Raw genomic sequence first — 24,996 nt, 5'->3', positions numbered from 1 at the left:
CCTCGTAGCTTTTACTCTACCCACTTTGTCACATCTGTTGTTGTCTTTGTTTAGATCCTGTGTAGGTAGCCAGGGTGGTGACACTTTCTGAGTTTACCTTCTGACATTCTTAGGAGACACAGTTTCACATCAAACTCCCTGATTATTGGCTCTTACAATCTTTCCACTCCATCTTCCACCATGTTTTCTGAGCCTTAGGAGTGGGAGTTTTTGTTGTTGTTTTGTTTTTGTTATTATTTTTTTTTTAGATATATCCTTGAGACTGCATTCCACAGCTCTGCATTTTGATTGGTTTTAGTTTTTGCTGATGGTCTCCTTCTGTCCCAAACAGAATTTCCTTGATAAAAGAGGATTCTATTTATATTCGAAGATTTGTAGTAGGAGCCTCTGATGAAAGAGAACATGTGATACTTGTCTTCCTGGGTCTGGTTGTCTCATTCGGTGTGATCTCTAAGTTCTAACCATTTTTGCCAGAATTTGCAGTTCTTTGTGAAAATGACACAGATACCAAAGAAGTCTTTGTCCCTGTAACTTAACCAGGTTTTAATGAGTGAGTATGGTTGGAGCAACCTTGGTAAGAAAAACATCCTTTTCAGAAAAAACGGTATTTTTTTAAATTTTTTAATTTTTATTTTGCAATACAATTCAGTTCTACATATCAGCCACGGATTCCCTTGTTCTCCCCCCTCCCACTCCCCTCATCTTCCCCCCCCCCACCCCCCATTCCCATCTCCTCCAGGGCAAAGCTTCCCCTGAGGACTGAGATCAACCTGGTAGACTCAGTCCAGGTAGGTCCAGTCCCCTCCTCCCAGGCCGAGCCAAGCGACCCTGCATAGGCCCCAGGTTTCAAACAGCCAACTCGTGCAATGAGCACAGGACCCAGTCCCACTGCCTGGATGCCTCCCAAACAGATCAAGCCAATCAACTGTCTCACCCATTCAGAGGGCCTGATCCAGTTGGAGACCCCTCAGCCATTGGTTCATAGTTCATGTGTTTCCATTCGTTTGGCTATTTGTCCCTGTGCTTTATCCAACCTATGGTATTGTTTATTGTTCAAAGTATTGATAGTGAATTTTTTACAGAATCTGATTTTTTTCCTAGTGAACTTGTCATTGTTGTTTCTTTTTTTTTCATTTTCTTTTTTAAAATTTTATAATTTAATTTAATTTTACATATCAGCCATGGATTCCCTTGTCCTCATCCCCCCCCCTCCTCCGCGCCTTTCCCCCCATTCCCATCTCCATCTCCTCCAGGGCAAAGACTCCCCTGGGGATTGAGTTCAACCTGGTAGATTCAGTCCAGGCATTGTTGTTTCTTATCTTCTTCAACTAATTTGCTTTGGTTCAGTTTTTGTTTCAGTCCATGGTTGGTTGTTGTCTGTCATTTCTGTCTGTGATGAGGCAGTGCATCCTGGCAAGGGTATGTGGTGGATGAGGACTTCATTCTGTGGCTGGAAACACAGAAAGGTAGAGAAGATGGGGCTGGGTACCAGTTATAGTCATCCAGGGCATTCCCTCTGAGGTCTGAGACCTCCAGATAGATAACCCCTCCAAGAGTCTATCATCTCAAAGTGGAACCAAGCTGATGACCAAGTCTTAGACATGAGTCTTTAGGGGACATTTTCTAGATATAAAATTTGGTGCCATTGTTGTGTACAGTTGTATACTGTTTTAGTAAACTGTAATTGTAAAAAGTAATGGACTTTATTGTGAAATTTTCATATATATATATCTTGATCACACTCACTCATTTCATTGTCTTTTTGAAATACTCCCTTTTTTATTGATGTCTTGCCCCATCTTTTAATTTTTACTTATTCACCATTTTAAAAACTTTTATTTTATTTTTTGTGTTTGGATATTTTGCCTGCATGTGTGTCTATACCATGTGCCTGTCTTGTGTCTGTGGAGGCAAGAAGAGGGCATCTGATCCCCTGGGAATGGAGTTATAGTTGGTTGTGAATCACCCTGTGGATGCTGGTCATAGACAGAACTTTTTGTTCCAACAGCAACTCCCAAATACCCAGCAGCTGCTTCCCAAATAATTGATTTGGAGGCTTAATATTACTTATAAATGTTTGGCCAATGGCTTAGGCTTATTACTAGTTAGCTCTTACATTTAAATTAACCCATATTTCTTATCTATGTTTTGCCATGTGTCTTGTGGCTTTACCTGTTTTGATACACCTTGCTTTCTCAGTGGCTAGCTGGTGTCTGCTCCTGACTCTGCCCTTCTTTTCCCTGTATTTTGCTTACGTTTCCCACCTGGCTCTATCCTGTCTTGCTATAGGCCAAAGCAGCTTCTTTATTAACCAAAGGCAAGAAAACACATGCACAGCATACAGAGGGGTTATCCCACAGCAGCTAGTTATTGAACTGGTGTTTTTAACTGTTGAGCCATCTCTCCAGCCCCATCCCCTGTCTCCACTCTTTAAAACAAGTTCTTATCATGTAGCTTGAGGCAGGCCTTGAATTTCTTGTACTCCTGCCTCAGCAAGTGTTAGGTGAGTAGCTATGTGAGATAATGCCTGGCTCATGTTCTTTTTTGTTTGGGGGAGATTACTCCTTTTTCATTTTTTTCTATGACTCTCTGGTAGGCTATTTAGTAATGACCCTTAACCTAGTTTTTTGTTTGTTTGTTTATTTGTGGGTTTTTTTTTTGGTTTTTCAAGACAGGGTTTCTCTGTGTAGCTTTGTGCCTTTTCCTGGAACTCACTCTGTAGCCCAGGCTGGCCTTGAACTCACAGAGATCCACCTGCCTCTGCCTCCCAAGTGCTGGGATTAAAGGCGTGAGCCACCACCACCCGGCATTGTTTTTGTTTTTTGAGACAAGGTTTCTCTGTCCTGGATCTCACTCTGTAGACTAGGCTGGGCTTGAACTCACAGAGATCTGCCTGGCTCTGACTCCCAAGTGCTGAGATTAAAGGCATATGCTACCTAGTAGGTTTTATGTTTACAGTGTGCTTTTAAAGCACAAAACTGAATTTGAACTCTTTAGATAAAAATGGTAACGTGACAATTTTTAGTAATCAATATTCTCATTAATTCCACAATTCAAAATTATATATTTTTATATTTGAGAACTCACTATATTTCTATAGTTATAGAATTATAGAAGTATTTCATTCATTCATTTATTCATTCATTCATTCATTCAGGTGCGCATACATTCACTCTTAGATGTCCTACAGGGATCCATAAAGTATATACATGTGGAGCCAGTGGTTGGGAAGTGAAGACTGGTTACAAATAAATGTGGTATCTTGTCTTTATTCAAGGTTTTTAAAGCTTAGAGAGAAGTTCAACGTGATATATAAGATTTATTTGAAATGTGTATGACAAATTGACATAGTGATTCTACTGATACTTCAAGACTTTTGTGAGACAATGAGAATTAACAGAAGTCATGATGGTGGGGCCTCTGTAATTGTATTAGTGACTCTATAAAAAGAGAGAGCCATAAGCAGGGGTATTTGCTCTTTGTTGGGATCAGAATGGCTAGAGCAGTAATTGCTGCTGAGTGACCCCTGCTCAGTTTTCCCTGCATGACTTTTAGACATGTATCAAACCTTAGACTCTGCTACCATCAGTGCTAGGAATGTGCTCGCTATTAATGATATCAACTTAAATTAAACCAGGTACATCTGGCTTGGGAAAAGACCCACTTGCCCTGATGACTTTTAGATCTTTCAGTTCTGTCCCACGTTGCAGGGATCTACCTGACCTAGCTGTCGCTCAGAATCAGACTTTTGTCCTTGATCTGTCTGCCTCTTTCTTTCTTCTTTTTTTTAAAAAGTATTTTAGTTATTTATTTATTTTTCTTTTATTTTTTTATTAAGAAATTTTCTCTTCATTTACATACCAACCACAGATGCCCCTCTCCTCCTTCCTCCTACCCCCAGCCTTCCCCCTCAACCCACCCCCTCATTCCCACCTCCTCCAAGGCAAGGACTCCCATGGGGAGTCAGTAGAGCCTGGAACATTCATCCTCATGACACCATGGAGGCGGTTCATATACACTGGAACATAACACTGTCTTGATGTCCTTCATCATGTTTAGAAGGAGCAGAAGCACCCTGGAAATATGCTAAGCAGGTAAATGCTCTGTGTTTTTACAATTTCCAGCTTCTAGGACTGTGTGCTAACTAGGCTCTCCTTCCTCCCTCCTTCCCTCCCTCCCTTCCTTCCTTCATTCCTTCCTTCTTTCCTTCCTTCCTGTTACTCCTGTTACTTTCCCTTCTTCCCTCATTTCTTCCTTATTTCCTTTTTTTGAAAGAAGGTTTATCTATATAGTCTTGGCTGTCCTGGAACTCATTATGTAGACCAGACTGGCTTCAAACTCACTAAATTCTTTTTTATTGTGGAGGAGGCCTTCATCTTATAGTTGATACAGAAGGAAGGGGCTAAATCTCAACCATTTCTTTCCAGAGCACATTCCCAGTGGCCTGAAATCCCTGACTGGACTTTACTCTTAAAGGATTTTATCACTTAAAGGTTCTACAGGCTCAGGCATTCTTTTTTAGCAACAGAAAATGGACTAAGACAGAGAAGGGTAGAAGGTGGGGATGAGGTAGATGGAATTTTTCCTGGACGATGTAGATGGAAGTTTTCCTGTGTCTCTCCCGGCCCACAACAGCTTATAAAACAAACACTCAGAGGCTTATATTAATTACAAACTATTTGTTCTATGGCGCAGGCTTCTTGCTAGCTAGCTTTTACAACTTAACTCAATCCATTCCTATTACTCTATGTTTTGTCATGTGGCTTCATGGCATTACCTCTTCTCTCACATCTTGCTTCTGGCAGCAGCTCGCAGTGTCATCCTGACTCCACCTTTCTTCTCTTTCTCTTTCTCTCTCTCTCTCTCTGATTTCCTGTCTGATTCCATCCTTCCCTGCCATGGTCAATGCAGCTTTATTTATTAACCAATGGGAGCAACACATATTCATAGCATACAGAAAGACATCCCACAGCAGTATGAAGAGAGCAATTAGTTTCGTCTATGAGCCTCATTGAAAACTATACATCTCAGAACTGAAATTTAGGGATGTTTTAACTCACTAAAGGCTATGAAGTCATTGAAATGCAATCTTTCTGAAAAAAAAAATTGTCAGGAGAAGAATATAAATTAGTTTTGCATTTTTGAAAGTGATTTCTAGAAAGGAAGAAAAGATAAAATTAGGTTTTCTTAACAGTTCGAGGTAAAGACTATAGGGATATAGGATATATCTATAGGATAACTCTTCTATATCTGCTCCCACTCTTCTCAAAGTCTACACTTGGTTGACAACACATGAGTAAGAAGTCACTGTCATCCTAGCTATTGGCCGAGGAATGAGAAATTTATTCCAATCTTAAATCTTCATTATTGTTTTGACGGCTGATATCCAGAAAGCTGACATCTCTATTGAGTTATCTGCTTTGACACCTCACGCATTAGTTTTTTGAGACATTTTAATTATCTCAAGGATTCCACTAGATGATGCGAGCAGAATCTCAAGCTCTTCCAAATCCAGAATGCACCTGTTGTTTATGTTCTCCCTGACAATTGGAGTAACCTGATGTTCTTATTGCTGTGCTCAGCATCACCCCTGCAATACTGCTCACTGTCATGTGTGTCCCAGGTCTCTACGTGGCCATCCCTCTTCCTGATTAATCTGAGTAATTTGGTAATCTGCAGATCTGTCCTCCTGGCTGTCAGCACCTTCTCTTGATCATTAATCAGTAGATTGAGTAACTATGTCTCCCTTTCTAAGTTTAGTAAGAACACATTTATTTCCATCTCTTAGCCTCACTTAAACACACCATAAGACTTTTTTCTTGCGTGAGTTTTCAAGTACAGAACAACTGAGAATTAACCAGAAGACACCCAGACTAAAAGGAGCCTTTGAGACTCTTCTACTCATTATTTGCTTAAGTACTTCTGAAATAAATACATATTTAATAATCAACTTACACACATGTCTACTGATGCCATCTCTTTTTGCCACAGATATTCCAAGGAAAATGCAATTTGATACTCTTTTGTTATTTTATTTCTGAGTGACTTTCTTGTGACAGTCAGGTCAAAGGATTTTTGTCCAGTCCTCAAAAGGGCTTTGTCTCAGACATTGCATCAGGAAACTGGACTCTGGAGACATAAACTGCTCACAAGTGCACTGGTGACTGCCAAAACTGCCCGGGATGCTGAGAAAATATTTATTAAAAGTTTCAGAGTCAGAGATGAAGTCAGTTCTTTTATTTCCAAAGTGGGGTCATTAGTAACAGCTGTCCAATGTGTAGTCATTGGACAAAGTGTTATATAGTATTATAAAGTAATAGACATTGTGCCTGGCCCATGAAAGCACAATGAAGTAATTAAAAATAAATACAGTCATGGAAAGGCGGTATAACATTTCTGCATAGTCATAAGAGTTTTAATCCTGTTTCAATTATATGATTGAGGGAGACTCTACCTCTTAGAAGTGTACTTGGGTCAGTTTTTTTTAATACTCAAGATGGCTTCAAACTTGCAATATCCTGCCTCTGCCTTCTGAATGCTGGCTTTACAGGCCTGTACCTCCATGCCTGGCTCTATTTTCTTAATCGTGAAAACATGTGTGATGATTTTGACTTACATAACATTTTTCAGAAGCTCATAGGCTTTTGGCACGTAAGAGATACCATTAGGACCTTTGTCAGAAGCAGTGAGCAGACTTCCTGGTGAACTCAGCACTCTTTATAAATCTTGGAATGTTTCAGGATTGCAAAGGACAGAGATTTAGTAACTGTCATAAAACTGTTTCCCATAGGAGTTGGGGGAGGAATGTTTAATGTATCTCAGGCCAGCTCAGGAAATCCTGTGTAAAGTGAAGAAGTGACACTTCTCTTCATGTTGGCACCACCTTTAGCACATTGTTATTATCTGCGCTTTGTTAGAATCATCTGGAGATCACAAGGGTGGGTAAGCTGGGCTCTGTGTTGGAAACTGGATGAAGACATTCTAAGGATGGTACTTTTGTTTACCTTGTGATTCCTCCCTTCCCCCCTCCCGCCATGGTACTGCTTTAGAAAATAAAGTCAGATTTCAATTCTGATTCTACCTCAACCCTAACTGGCTCTGTAAGTCTTAGCCAGGCACCTCCAACATTTTTCCTGCAGTCAACAGCCTCTAGTCATTTGGTTTTATCATTTCTTAATCATCTTTCTTGCTGGCCATGTCACTTAATGAGAGAATGCTTGTCTGGCACACGCAAGCTCTAACTCCCTGGGGAAGAGACTTATTGTATTTATTTAAAAACAGCTTAGAGGGAAAAAAACACATTTAGAGAAAAAAAATTTTGAAGGTAGCATAGAAGTTTCCTGTACACTCCCTGCCCAGCTCTCCAATTACTGACATCTCACAGCAGCAAGGTGCATTTTTAAACAAGTGGTAAGCCAATCCTGATGCACTGCCATTCACCAACACCTCAATTTCTTCTTCTTCCCATAGTTTTGACCTGATGCCCTTTTCCTGTTCCAGGACTCCATTCTGGATTCTATATTAACTTAGCTGTCATCTCTCAGGCTCTTCTTGGTTTGAGAACCTGTCAGCCTTTCCTTATTTTTAATGACCTTGACAGCTTTGATAAGTCCTGGCCAGGTATCCTGCTGCATGCCTCTCAGCTGGGATTTGTCTGATGCCATTCTTGAGATTAGAGTGAGGTTAGGGATGTGGGAGAAGCATAGAGGCAATGTCAAGCTCATCATATCCTATCAAGACTTTGTACTCTAAACACGACTCTGCATGTCTAATGCTGACCTTATTGTTTTCCAAGTTTCTCTTCAGAAAGTTACACTTTCCCCCTGCTCTTTATAACAATAGCTTTGGGAAGTAAGTCACCGTGCGCTGCCGTCCACACTTAAGCAGACACTTCCTTGAAGGCGAGGTATTCAAATCATATTTAGAATTCCTCTTCATTGTGGATCTGCTAGCATTTGAATGCTTGCTTCCCAGCTGGTGGCTCTATTTGAGGTTTCTGAGGTGTGGGCTTGCTGGAGGATGTATGTCACTTGGGGAAGGTTCTGAGAGATTAAATCTTTCCCATTTCAAGTTTGCTTTCTTTACTTTTCTGTAGATGGAAGTTTCTGTCCCATAGCTGCTCTCAAATAATCACTCAGAGGTTTAATATTAAATACAAATGCTCAGCCAATAGCTCAGGCTTGTTACTAACTAGCTCTTACAACATAACACATTTCTATTACTCTATGTGTTGACCCAAGGCTCGTGGCTTTTACCTCTATCCCACTTTTTGCATCCTCATCCCATCATTCCCAGTTTGGCTTTTCTGCTTAACTTTATCTTGTTCAGCTGTTGGCCAGTCAACTTGTTTATTAAACCAATCATGGTGACATATATTCACACAGTGTACAGAGTGATTATTCCACAGCCCTTTTCCACTTGCAGTTTGGGATGTGTTCTCAACTGTTCTGGCCACAATGTCTGGTATTTGCTGCCATGTTTCCCCTATGAGGTGATTACAGACTCATCCCTCTGGAACTGTAAGCTCAAAATAAACATTCCCTTATATAAATGCCATGGTCATGTGTTTTATCACTAAAAAGTGATGAATGCCTTTATCATTAATAGAAACTACTTGTGGATATTTAGTTCATATTTGAGTTATGGTTAAATACTATTATACTTTATTGCTTAAGCTATTTCCAACTGTGGTCATTAGGAATTCGTTCTTTTGGCTTCTGTGTTGCTTTGGTCTCATTGTTATTATGATTTTGGTGTGGGAATGCCATTTCTTCTTCCTTATCTGACAGAGCTGAGATGTTAGTGTCTACTAACCAGTATATGTGTAGATTTTTAAATGTTTCTCTGTGAAAAAAACTGTATTTGTACTTATTTAAACATGAATTCATAGTCACATCTCCAATCTATGCCATCACCATTTAGATTATTCTAAACTTTCTACCTCATAACCTCTATCTGTAACCTCCAATTACAATAGTTAGAAACATCTCTTTTTCCCATGACCTGTTATCAGTTTCCTTAAGTACTCAATATTTTAGCATATACCATATCATTGTATTGTTAATATATATACCCATGGGAAAAATGTCTATCAAGTATAGTATAGTGCTTATGTACAGTGTCTTGTGTCTTGCAGTCTTAAACGTATATTTATTTTATATATTTACATTACTATGAATGACCTTAGTAATCATTTTATTTTAAAATTTATAATTATTTATTGAAGATATACAGGAAAGCAAGTCCATTTTAAAAAATATTAACCCATTATACTGTGATGTTTATGTAATAACTTATTAGTTTGAGAAGGATATTTTGGTCAAATATTTTCTACATAAACAAACATAAATTCTGTGAATAAACATAGTTTTACTTCTTCCTTTCCAACCTTTTTACTTTCCTCTTTCTCTTTTTACTATATAGCCTCTGGAACAATATTTGATAGAAGTGGTGAGTCCAGGCTTAGTCACGTATACCTGAAATCCTAGCACCTGAGAGATGAAAGCATAATTATGTTTTAGGGGCCAGTCTGGACCACAAAATGAGATGCTGTATAAAGGGAAAAAAGTGGTGAGAGAAGGTTATACTTTCCTCATTGTAAGGAGAAGTGACTTAGTTTCTCAGCATCAATTATGTTGTTAGCTGTAATTTCATTTATTATGGCTTGTTAGATGTGTATCAACTTGCATAAGTTTCCTTCCATTTTAGTTAGAGAACTTTTTTTAAACCATGAAATAATGTTACATTTTGTTCAAATCTGTTTCATTTTAAATTAAAATAATCCCATGGACTTCTTTTCTCCTTTCCAGTGCTGGTGCAGCTGATTTTTGAGTGCCCAGACAACATTATTTACTCAGAGTAAATCATGACTCGCTGTAATGTGGAGCCATATTATATATTTTAAGGAACCATATTAGTCATATGTGGTTTTCAGTTTTGCATTTTATTGCTACTCATATGTATTCTACTCATCATGACCCCTGCTGTCTATCACTGGGATGAGATTTTTTGCTCAAGCCTTCCAATTCCCTGTGGCTCTGCTTTAAGTTGCCAGCAATTCCCAATTTATCTCTAAATCTTTCCTTCATTAAGCTCCTTTAAGTGTCTTTGTCTGTACATTGTACTTGAATTTATACCATTGGTAGATTTTTCTGTAAATAATGCTTTTGTTTGATAACTCAGTTTATTAGGGAATAAGAGTTAAGATGTTTTCTTTGACTATATTGAACTCAGTGAGATAAAACAAAATTAAAGATAAGCCTAAGTAGATGAGGTTATGTAGCAAGGAAGAAAAAGAGACAGAAAGGTAATATGAAGCCCAAACAAAAGTTTTTGTACAATTTTATGATACAATTATGTATATAAAAATTTTTAGACTGTCTGGTCCATTAGCAGAACATTTTAGTTTTCAAAGTATTTTGCTATACCTTATTTTGATGATTACAGATAATAACCATGTTTTAAAAAATTTATGCTTTTGACCAATGTGAAAAGGTTAGGGTCAAAAAATTCAGGGAGTAATGAATTATAGAATAACAAAATTGAATCCCAGTGTGTAACAGTTCATGGTCCCTTTTCATTTCCTCTGTCTCCCAATAAGACTGTGATGTTTTTGCAGGGAAGGAACCACATTCTGTTCATTTGGGAGTACTGATTTAAGTGTTAATGTCCATTTGCACTAAAGTCTATAAACAATGTCACAATGTGGGCTAAAAGAACCTCATGTAGCAGAATATAAGGATTCAAACTTGTTTTGTTTCCTGTTGCTTTGACGATGCAGTCCACCCTTGGGTATGGAGAATTAATTCATAGAGTTTTAGACTGATCTTACATAAATAGCAGTATGTACCATCTGATGTTTCTTAGATTGAAAATACTGTATGCATCTTGGCTAACTATTCAACTTCCCTGTTAAAGGAAAAATGTGGAGATACTTCAGGTGGACAATGTCAGAAGGAAGAGTTACTTTGCCTAATATCAAGGAAGGGTTTGAGGAGGATGGTTGTGATTAGGCTGAAAGATTGGACTTTCTGTGCCCTTGATAATGTAAGAAATTTTTGACAATCCTGAGAACTTTGGGAATATTATAAAACAGGTAAAGTATCCAGTTGTCACCAGAAGGAACAACAAGATATAAAATTTTCATACATATCTGTCTCATACTAGCCCAGGAAAAAAAAATACAGAATTACAGGCTCCATTCTGAATATATTGAAGCAGAATATTGGTGCTAACATGACCCATGCACATTGATAATCTTTTCTTCTTTGTTAATCCTATACTGATCTAGTTGAGGGATCGTGGTCAGGTGATAAAACTTGAACTTTAGGTTTAGACAAACCAGAATTTCAATGGAAACTCTATCACTGATTGTAGAGAAGCTACCCAAGTTCTGTGAGTTGAAGAGCCTCTCTTTGTGTAACTACCTACCAATCAGATGTACAAGTAGATTGCACAGGCAATGTGTGACTACATTGGGAGTTGTAACTCTAGTTCTTAAGCACAGTAACAATGAATAGTCATGCATCTCTCCACTCTTGTTTTCTTACTTTACTTTAGGATGGTAGTCTGTTTAGGTCGTCAACTGCTTATGGAGTTTCAGAGTGAGTCCACCTCCTTGGTGTGTAAAACCTTAGAGTTCTCCTTCATCTAAATCTTCCCTTGGCTATACAAGAGATCATTGTTAATTCCAACCAGTGGATCAAAACACTGAAAATGACACTTCTGAGGTAACTATGGTTCCTAAGCTCCACTCAAAGGATCTTGGAGACAGTGCAATGGATGATGATTAAAAGATGGCTTCTCCAGAGGCAGGATTTTTTCTGACAGCCTGATATGAAAAAACCTCCTTTGAGTCTTCCAGGAATCACACTGTAGACAGATACAGCCATTAATCAGGTTTATTCAGTAAAGAAATGTCTACTTTGATTGTGTGAATACCTTATCCTGTGGCTGGAGTTTTCCTGTGTCCACCTGGTTCCTGCAGCCTCTCAGACCCAAGTAAACACACAGAAACTTATATTACTTATAAACTGTATGGCCGTGGCAGGCTTTTTGCTATCTAGTTCTTATATCTTAAATTATCCCATTTCTATTAATCTATAAGTTGCTACATGGCCTGTAGCTTACCGGTACTTTACATCTTGCTTCTCATGGTGGTGGCTGCCGGCAGCATCTCCTGACTCAGACTTCCCATTCCCAGCATTCTCCTCTCTGCTTATCTCACCTATACTATACTTGCTGCCTGGCTACTGGCCAATCAGCATTTTATTTATCAATCAATCAGAGCAACACATTCACAGCATACAGAAAGACATCCCCAGCATTATCCCCTGACTGTGGTAGAGAGCTACTTTCATGTGTGAAGGTGTCTGGGTGGTAACTTTCTCAAACAGGAAGAACTTGGAGTTAGAGTTATAAGAGAGAGAGATTCTCCCTCCATTCCTTTCTCCTCTATTCCCATCCCTTACTCCATCCCTTTTTCCCTCTCCTTCCTTCTCTCCCTCTTTCCTTTCCTTAATCCTATTTTATTTAGTGAAAAGATTTATTTTTATTTATGTGTGTATGTGCATGCCTACATGTCTGTATGTGTATCATGTATGTGCAGGTATTGTGGGGCCCAGAAGAAGGTGTTGGATCCATGTTAAGTGGAGTTACAGATGGTTATGAGCTGCCTGTTGTCAGTGTTGGGGACTGAACCTCAGTTCTCAGCAAGAACATTAAGTGTTCTTAACTGATGAGCAACCTCTCCACCTCTCCAGATCCTTTCTTTAATTCTTTAATATGTGGAGTTGAATAATTAAAATCACCGTTCTTAGTCTTACTGTAATTTCTTATAAAATATAAATGGCAACCCATGTCTGGACTGCTTCTCAAGGAATTTTATGAAGATTGAATGAGATAATGTCTCATTTAAAGCTATAAATTCCCGTATAAGAATAATTATAATTTTTATTTTCTATATTTATATCTTAGGTGGCTCTAGGGTAGAAAAGAAATGAAACATCCATTAATTAACTTATTATTTCTTGCCTGCTTATGCATTTACCACTAGTAAATATTTATTGAACAGACTAGAAAAGAACACAGACTCTGTCAGATCCTTGTATTATTTCCTTTAATCTTCACATTGATCCTGAAAGATAATTATTATTTTCTTCATTGAGATATTTGAAATCCAGAAAAGTTTATTAGAACAGAGTCATATAGCTAGTGGGAAACTGAGCTGCTTCCCTGGTTCAGTCTGATTATGAGTAAGATGAGTCACAGATAAGTATAAAGACTAATATTTTTTAATGTTTATTTTAGGATATTTTAATAATAAGGCTAAAAAATAAGGCTAGTGAGATAACTCAGTCAGTAAAGTGCTTACTATGCAAGCATGAGCATGTGGGTTTGATGTTCTACAACCCGTGTAAAAGCCTGGGTATGGTGGCACGTGCTTATAATCCCAGCAATGGGGATGTGGAGACACACTATCCCTTAACTTGCTAACAAGTCAGCCTATATTAGTTGTGAGATCCACATTCGGTGAAAGACTTTCAAAAAATAAGGTGGATAGTGACTGATACAGACACTCACATTGACCTCTGGTTTCTACATGCATGAATACATGCACTTGCATGAGCGCACACACACACACACACACACACACACAGAGAGAGAGAGAGAGAGAGAGAGAGAGAGAGAGAGAGAGAGAGAGAGAGAGAGAGAGAGAGAGAGAGAGAGAGATATTTACACATACACAAAACAGGTGCAAACATCTTGAGGTGGTCTGCTGTCCCAGCAAGACCCCTTACCAAATAGTAAGGATGTTTTGCCTCTTGTTAGTTCTATACTTTTCCATTTGATAAAATTGAGAGTGTTCTTAACCCTTGTCTTAAAATGGCAATATCATGAAAGACTAGTTTACAGTTTTGTTTGAAACAACAGAATTTAGATTATTCTGTTAGTTATACTCACCAACTAGAACACAAGACAGAGATTTGGAGGGCAGGATAATAAAGATGACTGTTAAACTCAGGCCACTGTTAGTGAATCAGTCAGTTTTGCTATTCTTAGCTGTACAGGGACGGAGGCAGCTGGCGTTTTAAGGCCAAATATATGGAATAATTGTGGCTTCATGAATGTCATCCTAAGAGTCTCACAGTGGTAAACTCATACTGTAATTTCAAAATTATATCTTAGGCTCTGACTACAACCTGCATAACTGTTGAGTTCAGCTCACATGTCCTCTCTCTTTTCTGTGAATGTTTCATGGTGGGAAGGGTAGAGGGAGTGTTTGCCTAGGAACTCATGTCAACCTAATTCATTCCCCTGAATTCCTACTCTCATGACTCTGCTAAGATATCCATTTCTACCAATGCTGCCCCTCTACTGCTAAATCCCTGATATTAATCCTTTCCTGGCTTCTGACCATATCAAAAGTGAAGTTTCTGTATGTGGTGCACACGGCTCCTGCCACCAAAGTTTTATCCTTTTTCTTAAGGTCGCTTAACTTATTTTCCACATGATCAGACCATTCATCAAAACCTTTCTGGCACTTTTGGAGCTGCTGTGGGATGAAGAACAGGAGAGTGGAGCTATGGATTCTGACATAATTCCACCCAATGTATTAAATCCACTAAGAAGGGTTCCATGGCATTGCTGTAGAAGTCCCACCCAAGGTTTTGTCATCTTTTGGGTTATTTGAGGCCCCCTCTCCTCTCCTTTATTTTACCAGATATAGGGGCTCTTTAATGATTGGTTCAAGAACAGTCTCTACATGTGACTTAAAAGCATTTTTTCATATTTTAACTCTTGGGTTCCAAAAATTAACTTTTTCTTGACATATTAAGCTTCCTGTTTCCTTCCTTTCAACATTTTATGTGTTGACTATAAATAATTTGAAGCAGCCTAGGCCTTAAAAATATATCAAATCATGCTGTTTTATGTTGGAGGTTACTTGAGAGGAACCATTGGGGCAAAATAGAAAACACTGGGTGTTCTTTTGAGCTGCCAACAATCGAGGCAGAGAATGAGGTGGACTTGGGACTAACTAGAATGTACGCCCTCTGCAGACTGAAATGAGTTTTTACTCCAAGACTTAAAATAGTGCTTAGCAAACATAAGGTGCTCAATAATTATCTACTGAATGAAGGTGAATCATCAAAGAGGGGAAGGAGAGTGATCTTGACTGGGATATCAGAGATGGCAATGTAAGATTGTAAGATTCTGGATGTTGTTCAAGGGGAAGTTGAGGAGGTAGAAGGAAGGCAGGCGGATACAATCTATACTCTCGGCCTGTGGAGACAGGCATGGAAAAGCATGGTCACATTTAACAGCATCAGTGGCAGAGAAAGTGACAGTGGCTGTCTCAGCAGAGTGGAGCCTCAGCTTCTTTTAGAAAGCTATTATTATTTGGTTGGAAATAGCAGGATGAAAGAAAGAACCATTTTTGGAGTGAAAGAAAGTACAGTTGTGCCCGCCTTCCATACCCACCTCAGACAATATCTGGTTCTAGATACAAGGTGTGGCTGATGCCTTTTAAATCTTCCCAACTTGTCCTGTTGATGAATCTCCAACAAATCTTTCCTAATGTGTGTTTGTGTGTAAAGATGTCAGTTATGAGAATTTGGGCTGTGGCATTAAACTCAAAGCCACCTGTCTGTCTCATTTAACCATAGCAAACTATATTAATGAAGAACAGCTTATATCCTAGAACAGCATACCTTCCATTCATTTAAAAACATTATTATTGTTGTTGTTGTTGTTGCTGTTGTTATTGGGGTGTGTGTGTGTGTGTGTGTGTGTGTGTGTGTGTGTGTGTGCGTGCGTGTATGTATCTGTGCCACAACTCCTGCTTGGAGTACAGAGGACAAATTTCAGGTTGCCACACTTGGGCAGTGTCTTTACCCATTGACTGAGACCTCTCCTGCTATGCCTTCTTTTGAAATCAGTGAGTGAGATGAGTGTGCATCACTGCAGTTGATAACTGTTGACCAGTGTGGGTCATACCAGTGGACACTGCGTGGCACTTACAAAAACTCCTTTCAATATGAGGGAAGTCCTAGATCAAAGCTAAGAAAGCAGTACTAGGGTTTTCAAGAATTCACGAGAGGAAAGAAGAGAAAGCAAAGAAAGGCATTTTGCAATAGTAGTTAGAGTCTCAAAGACATTGATCTCCCTTCCTCTCTTCTGTTTTTGCTTCTGGTTTCCCTTCTCATGGGCCCCCTTCTTCAATGATAGTCATTATTAATATTAAGGATGCATTACCACCATGGTGAATGTGGCCTGCTGAGTATTTAGTAAATCTTCGTGTGGAGTCTTCAGCAGAGCATCCTATAGTTCAATTATCCCATTATTTGACCTGATTCGATTTTCTTTCTGCCCTTTAGATCTCTCAACACCTATTTTAATCAATGAAGCCATACACAGCCTGTGAGAGATTGTAGGGAGATTAGGGGAGTAGAGCCTGTCTGTGGCTTCAGTTAACTTTATAGCCTATGTTCCCAGGAACTCATTTGCTACTGCATGAATTCCTGTGTCCCTGTCTAGGTGGCAATTGAATGTATGGATTAAGGAAAGAAAGTTTGCCTCATTCTGTAGGTGGAGGTGCAAGAGGCTCAGAGGGGATGGATAGCTTGCTGGATGTCATACAGGTAAATGTTTTCAAGGCAGGATTTGAACCTGCTCCCTCTGGCTCAATTCTAATGTTTCCTTCACTGGGTAGTGATGGTAGTTATGGTGGTGGTGGCTCCTCAGTCGGAATCCAGGGAGTTGCTTGAGCTGTCTTGGGGTGGAGGTCACTCTTTTTCCTTTGCCATGTGTCTTTTCCTAAAGCCAGACATCAAAGGCACACTTCTTGTTAGGTTGGTTCTCACATGTGATGAAATAGAAGAATGACCCAGATTGATATTGGTTATGATACAAATAGGGAAGGGTTTGCAGGCTTTAGTCTGGGCATAGATCCAGGGTGTATTCTCAGAGGACCTTGTACCTGGTGTAATGTCACTTTTTTTTTCATTACTAGATGTGACTCTTGGGTCTCATGCATGTCAACCAAGCTTTCTACCATTGAGCTGTATTCCTATTCTTTTATTTCTTTCTGAGACATGATCTCAGTATGTTGTGCAGGCTGAACTGAACTTCATTTATAGCCTAGTTGGGCTTTGAGCTTGCAATCTTCCTCCTCAGTCTCTTGAATAAATGGGATTACAAGTATGAGCCACTAGTCCTGGTGGAGAATTCCTTATAATGTATGGAACAAGAGACCATGCTTGTGAGCTCATGATTTTGGTTACTCCAATGTCTTTGAATATCAGTTTTCTCATCTGGAAATCACAAACAATAAAGTTGTATGTACTTCAATGTGTTCTGATGCAGAATAAACAAGATAACAGTGGCAAGGTCTCTAGGGAGCTCTTGTACAAACATAGTCCTTAATACATCTTAACTTCTTTGCATTTACAACAGGAGATGGACCTCTTCATTAGCATCTTGTCAGCATTAAGAATGTATGTACACAGAGTTTGGTTTTAGGATGGGAAAGATGGTTATTTGGGTTTTGTTGCTGTGAGAATAAATTATGCAACATGAGAAAATAACCTCCATATTCACACAACAGCTACTGTTAAAAATTGTGCAGCCTGATGAGGGAAATACAACGGAAGCCTAGGGTAGGAAATAAGATTCCCCAGCTAATCTTAGGGGCACTGGTAACTTTCAGAGCATCATTGAGCAGGACCAGCTATACGTTGTGAGCAAGGCTGAGATGAGTGATAAGAATAATAGATGCACAAAAGTGAAAAGGATACAAAAAATAAGACTTACTGACATTTAAAAAACATGATGACTTATATTGGTCTAGCTGATAAACCATGTTAATTTAAGTGTCACAAGCACTCCATGAAGGAGGCAACATCAGTAATACTTTTGGATGAGAAAACTAAGCTCATAGGATGCTTAGTGATACTAAAGAATCCTATAGATTGATAGTGTTTATAATTCAGGATTTGAGAAGGATGGAGATAGAGGATAATGTATTGACTGGGAATTGCCATGGCAAATGGGTTTAGAATAATGATCTAATTTTAAGTTTCTGGTAGGGCTGTATGTAGAAAGATTTAGGAGCCGTCCAGACTAGACTGCTCAACATGTCTTGGTACTGAACATCAACCTTGGGCTCTGGAGAAGTGGTGACCACTAAGGCAGATACTTACTCTCTTAATCCTTCTGTATCTTCTCATTTCATAGAAAAATCAATATTAAGAGTTATAATTCCTGGGGTCAACCATTCCCCAAACCTGCTTTTAATCTTCAATTTACTGATTCTTAGGACAAGAAAACTTTCACAGTGGAAAACACCAACCAGCCAACCAACCAACCAACCAACCAACCAACCAACCAACCATTCAGCTACTACTACTAATTTTAAAAAGCAAAGAAAAGCAAGAAGAAGTATATTTGTTGGCATCTGGGTCTGAAGAAAATGTAGCATAGAAGTGTGAGTGTTAAATTCTTAAAATTCATCCATCAATTCATAACAAAGAAAGGGTTTCAAACTTGAGCATGTATCAGTAACCCTAGAAGGCCTTACAAACATCTTCTGAGACCCACCCACAGACTTGAAAAACAGTAGGTCTGGCATGGAATCTGAGACTCTTCATATTCATGGATGAATGCTGGTACTGTTGAAGAGCCTGTTAGTAACTTTTCCTTGACCATCAATCTGACTCTCTTTCAAATGAAATGAATTATTCAAACATGCATATTTTAAAAGATCTGGGAGACTTGTCCTGCCACCCTCACGGGATTTGTTAGTAAGAATTTCTGAAAATTGCATCACCAATTATTTAATTAGTACTTGTTTTGGCAGCACATTTACTAAAATTGGAAATACACAGAGAAGATTAGCATGGCCCCTGTGCAAAGATGACATGGAAATACTGCAAGCAATCCATAATCTTAGAAGCCTTTTGCACCATTAGTTAAAATGTAAAATGGTGTAATGCTATGGAAACTGGTATGAAGGTTCCTCAGAAGATCGAAAACAATTGCCAAATTATCTGGCAGTTTCAAAGCAGAATCTCGAAAAGGCATATATGCATCCCATGTTTATTATACCATTATTCACAATAGCTGGAAGATGGAAGTAACACATGTTCATTGATGGATGGATGGATAGATAAATGTCTGATACATACATTGGGCTGTTATTCATACCTTAAAAAATTACGTGGTGCACGTGTGTGTGTGTGTGTGTGTGTGTGTGTGTGTGTGTGTGTGTGTATACCTAAGGAAGCCAGAAGAGGTCTCAGGTTCCATGAAGCTGCCATTACAGGTGAGCCACTTGATGTGGGTATTCAGAACTGAATGAATTCTCCTCTTCTGAAGGAACAGCAAGTACTCTTAACCAGTGAGCCATCCAGCCCCCCAAGTACTTTTATAAAGTTTTGGTGATGAATCCAATTTGAGGCTTCGATCTTATCTGTGAGTAAGGATTTTTGAAAGCTCCTCAGATGGTAGTCATGGCTGTCAGGCATTGCTGGATCAGTGGTTTGCAACTTGTGGGAAGTTATAAAAAAATGTCTTTGAGCATCTTGTCAAACTCTAAATGCTCAGGAAGCTTTTGCATTTTCTTCTTGTTACCCCCGGTAAGTCTGATTACTGCTGTCTCCCTTCCCCTTACTAATTTGAGAATTATAGCATTCATGATTCTTAATGCTTTTCAGATAAAATACATACGTCTCTCAGTTTTTAGAAAGTGACATTTCATTATCTGCTCATGCGTGTGATCAGAGTCCCTTTGGAGCCTGGTGAAACATTCCCAACTTTGGTCACCCATGTAAACAGTGCTCTCCTAATCTTTTTCAGTCCTCAGATGAAACATGGCATTGCGTTTAATGTTAAACTATCAAAGTTCTACCATTTCGTTTGGGCGGTAAGCTTGACAATGCATGGATCATTTAGGACAAAGGGATAAAGTTTCATTACAAATGAATATTTGTGTGAAGGGATTAGCTCCTGTCAAGGGTGGTTTGCCCTGCATTTCTGAAAGTCAGTCTTGTTAAAGGATAGATGGCCCGTCCTGAGGAATTAGCTGCAGTGTCAGGGCATGGGAGGCATGGCTTCACCGAAGCCCCCCATCGAGACCCAATTTAGATTTTCATGAGATCAGAGATTTGGCAGCAGAGAGGACAAGGACTTGCCAGCCCAATGCTGTTTAATATTAATTAAACCTATTATAACTCAGGATCTGTTTCTCAGCTATTCCCAGGCAGAATACCAGAAAAGAAAAAAAAGTCTGTGTTCACATCATATATAAGTTGTATAATCATAAATGTATTCATAATTACATATTCATATGATATAATATGTTATTATATATTCTGGATTTCCGAGCATTTTTTTTTTTGAGTAACTGAAGAAGATGAATGGGTACACCAAGTTACTAATTTCTATTAAGTGAGCTACCTGGGAATAACCACACAAAAATGTTCTCATGCAGGTGTTATACTTACAAATACAAATTCTTAGTACCCCAAAGAAAGCCAAAACAACTCTGTGTGGCCTGCACAGTAGGTATCAGGGAGTGGGAGTAATTAAAATTGGGACAGGGTTTGCATAGAGACATTGTGGAAAAAATGAGTATCCAATTGAAATGCATTTCCCGAGATGGAGAGATATGAAGGTATCCAGTAGGACTCAAAGGACAGGCAACATCAGAACGTGGGTATCTTCCCTTTTGAGAAGATATTCAAACCTGACACCTGAAGTAGAACTATCATTGTCTTTCCTTATCTGAACAAGCATGCAGTGTTGCACCAGGGCAAGAAGCATGCAGTTTCTATTGAGCACCCCTATTTCTTTTAAACTTTATATTTCTAATATTTAGGTAATGAAACATCATTAAACTGTGTATTGTGGTGACATTTTGTTTGTGCTTTAACAAATAAAGCTTGCCTGAATATCAGAGTGCAACACTAAGCCACTAGTTAGCCATAAAAGCCAGGCAGTGGTGGCAAACCTTTAATCCTAGCACTTGGGAGGTAGAAGCAGATAGATCTCTGTGAGTTCAAGGCCACCCTGGCTACACAGGATTGGTCCAGTCTAAAAGAGAAATAGAGCCAGATAGTGGTGGCCAACACCTTTGATCCAGAACTTGGGATCTCACGTCTTTAATCCCAGCACTAGGGAGGTGGAGACAGGAAGTGATATAGCTGGGCAGAGAGAAGAATACAAAGTGGGAGGAGACAGGAGCTCATTCCCATTCAGGCTGAGGGTTTAGTAGAGGTAAGAAGTCTCTCTAGTGGCTGGCTGCTCTGCTTCTTTGATCTTTCAGCATTTAACCTGACATCTGGCTCTGGGTTTTTATTAAGACCAATTAGAATTCGTGCTACAGTATATGAAATTGAATTAGGTTTTCCCAAATAAGTTATAGTAGATACTGGCACTGTTATTCACATGGAAGATAAAATAGAGGAAGCCAAAGGTCACACATCAGGTAAACTGGGTGCTTGTTATGTACTGAAATGTTCCACAGATTTCAGGTTTCATTAGACATAAAATAAGGGGAAATACGTATTTCAAAAATCAGGATCACTGATGATTGTAGTGGAGAGTTTTGAAAGTATGTGGTCTTCAGACTAGACCATAATTTACATATACAGTAAGGCCTAAGAATGTGGCTGCATAAGAATTGTGTAGAAGAGTTAGGGAGATGGCTTGGGAAGCAAAATGGCTTGCTCTGCAAGCATGAGGACTTCAGTTTGTATCCAAGGAACCCACATAAAAAACTGCATGCCCAGGAGATCATTTCCTAAACATAATAGCACAGACACTGAGAGCAACAATTAATAAATGGGACCTCCTGAAACTGAGAAGCTATTGTAGAGCAAAGGACACAGTCAATAAGACAAAACAACAGCCTACAGAATGGGAAAAGATCTTCACAAAACCCACATCTGACAGAGGGCTGATCTTCAAAATATATAAAGAACTCAAAAAGTTAGACTTCAAAATACTGAACAATCCAATTAAAAAATGGGCTACAGAGCTTAACAGAGAATTCTCAACAAGAATCTCAAATGGCTGAAAGACATTCAAGGAATTGCTCAACATCCTTAGTCATCAGGGAAATGCAAATCAAAACAACTCTGAGATACCATCTTACACCCGTCAGAATGACTAAGATCAAAACCACTGAAGACAGCTTATGTTGGAGAGGATGTGGAGCAAGGGGAACACTCCTCCACTGTTGGTGGGAATGCAAACTTGTACAGCTAATCTGCAAATCAGTAAGGCGTTTTCTCAGAAAATTGAGAATAAGTCCTCCTCAAGACTCAGCTATACCAATCTTGGGCATATACCCAAGGAATGCTCTATTTTACCACAAGGACACATGCTCAACTATGTTCATATCAGTATTATTTGTAATAGCAAGAACCTGGAAACAACATAGATGCCCCTCAACTGAAGAATAGATAAAGAAAATATGGCACATATACACAATGGAGTACTACTCAGTAGTAAAAAAACAATAATATCATGAAATTTGCAGGCAAATGGATAGATCTAGAAAATATCATCCTGAGTGAGGTAACCCAACTCAGAAGGACAAACATAATATGTACTCACTCATGAGTGGATACTAGATGTGAGGGAAGGGATGGCCAGACTGCAACCCTCCAGAGAGGCTAGCTAACAGGGAAAGACCCTGGGAGGGACACATGAATGGCCCAGTGAAAGAGAAGTGGATGAGATCTACATGAGCAGACTGGGAGTGAGGGGGGTGGAGGGTGAGGAGTGGGGATGAGAACATAGGGAAATGGGAGGGTTGAGCAGGGACAGGCACAGAGTGGAAGGCAGGGAGGGAGATACCATGATAGATAAGGACATCATGGGAATAGGAAGAGGCAGGGTGCTGGGGAGGCTCTCAGGAACCCACAAGGATGACTCCACCTTGGACTACTGGCAATGATCGAGGGAGTGCCTGGACTGGTCTGCTCTGGTGACTGGTCTAGTGAATACCCTAACTGCCATCATAGAGCCTTTGTCCAGTGACTGATGGAGGCAGATGCAGAGATCTACAGCCAGGTGCCAGGCTGAGCTCCAGAAATCCAATCGATGAGAGAGAGGAGGGATTCTGCAGGTGGGGGACTTCGAGATCATGATGGGAAGACATGCAGAGATGACCTGCCACACTGGTGGAAGCCCATGAACTGTAGAGTAGTGGCTGTGGAGCCCCCCGGGACTGGACTGGGGCCTCTGGATAGGGAAGACAGTTGTTTGGTTTGAACTGTTTGGGGGGGGCACCCAGACAGGGGGATCGGGATCTGTCCCTGGCGCATGGGCAGGCTTTTAGGAGCCCAGTGCTGGTGGTGTGATGCCTTGTGCAGCCTTGGTGCAGTGGGGAGGGGCTTGGGCCTACCTAGGCTCAGTGTGCTGGGCTCTGCTGACTCCCCATGGGAGACCTTGATTTGGGGGATATAGGGATGTGGGGTGGCTTGGGAGGGAGGGCTGGGGGGTGGGAGGAGGGAGGAGATGGGATCTGTGGGTGGTATGTAGAGTGATTAGAAAATTTCTTAATAAAGAAAAATGAAAAAAAAAAGCTGTGCATGTCTATAACACCAGCATTTAGAGGCAGAGACAGGAAGATCCTGAGAGCTGGTTGGCCAATCAGTGTGGATGGAGTGTAGAGCTTCTGGTTTAACAGGAGACTGTTTCAAGGCAAAAGACAGAGAGCCATTGAGGAAAATACCTGATATCCTGTGCACACAGCCACACACTCATGTGTAAGACACACACTTGTCTATAACACACACACACACATACACACACACACACACACACACACACACACACACACACACACCAAGAACAAAAATAGCCAAACCCAAACAAAATTAGGTAGGGCAGACTGCTGCTTCCCACCAGTATGGAATAACCAAGGTTATATTAAATACTCCCACAGAAACAACTGAAAACTAGACAAAATATGCAATGCAATAATTTAGAAAACATTGGACATTAGGTAATAAAAGACAGCAGTCCCAAAGAGATAAGAAGCAAGTGGGAAGAATCTCACAACTGAACCAGCATAGTGTGCAGACTGTGTTATTGGCTACCACCGATATCTTGAGCTTGGTGTTCTCCTTACATCTGGGAAATGGCCTTGAGAATCCAAGGAAGCCAAAGCAGCAGGTATTTATAGGAGTAAGTACTGGATTAGAGAGAGCAGTACTCTGAAAGAACCCTCAGAACCACAGAGGATCTTATCTCTGGTCCTGAGCAAAGTTTTACTCAGTGCATACATGCAAGAAAAAATGCACAGAGGTGGGAAAAAATGTAGCTTCTGATGAACCCCCCCAACACAGAAAACTAGAAAAAAGGGGGAACTCTCAATGTGATGCAAGATATCTATGAAAAAATTCTGTCTAAGTACAGAGACAGGATTATTTGCTCTTATGATTAGGACTAGCAAGTTCCCAGGGCACCTGTGTCCACTCCTCAGTGCTGAGCTCATAGGCACATGCAGCCATGACTGATATTTTATATGCATGCTGGAGATTCGTACTCAAGCTCCCATGCTTGCACAGGAAATGCTTTCACATCTCCTCAGCCTGAGAACCCCAATTTCTTAATGCTTACAAATAGATAAGTAGTGTTTACCATCTTATCTTTATTCATTGTAAGGATTAATGTATGTAAGTATGCTGTATAAGGGCAAAGGCTATCCAATTCTAAAATTGTTAGCATGGAAATACAGACACATATTATGTATGTATGTATGTATGTATGTATGTATGTATCTATCTATCTATCTATCTATCTATCTATCTATCTATCTATCTATCTATCTATCTATGTATCTATGTACCTATTTAATCTGTATCATCTATCTCTCTATCTATATGCATATATATATTTCACATAGATAAAATATATCATAGTGTATATTACAAACTCTTCAGAAATGGAAAAATTATGGAAATGTTACCAATTCTCAAGAAAAAG

At 39.6% G+C, this 24,996-nt stretch overlaps 1 non-coding gene across 1 annotated transcript; it reads left to right on the top strand.

Annotated features, from left to right (window-relative positions):
• The first annotated feature begins 18,840 nt into the window (after nucleotides 1-18,840).
• LOC131897280 (U6 spliceosomal RNA) lies at nucleotides 18,841-18,947 on the top strand. The gene has a single exon (XR_009375633.1). It is a non-coding gene; the product is annotated as a U6 spliceosomal RNA (small nuclear RNA).
• The last annotated feature ends 6,049 nt before the right edge of the window (nucleotides 18,948-24,996 follow it).

This window comes from Peromyscus eremicus, chromosome 20, assembly GCF_949786415.1.
Source record: "Peromyscus eremicus chromosome 20, PerEre_H2_v1, whole genome shotgun sequence".
Classification (NCBI taxonomy): Eukaryota; Metazoa; Chordata; class Mammalia; order Rodentia; family Cricetidae; genus Peromyscus; species Peromyscus eremicus.
Note: the sequence above shows the minus strand (reverse complement) of the source record. Positions and strands in the feature narration are given on the sequence as shown.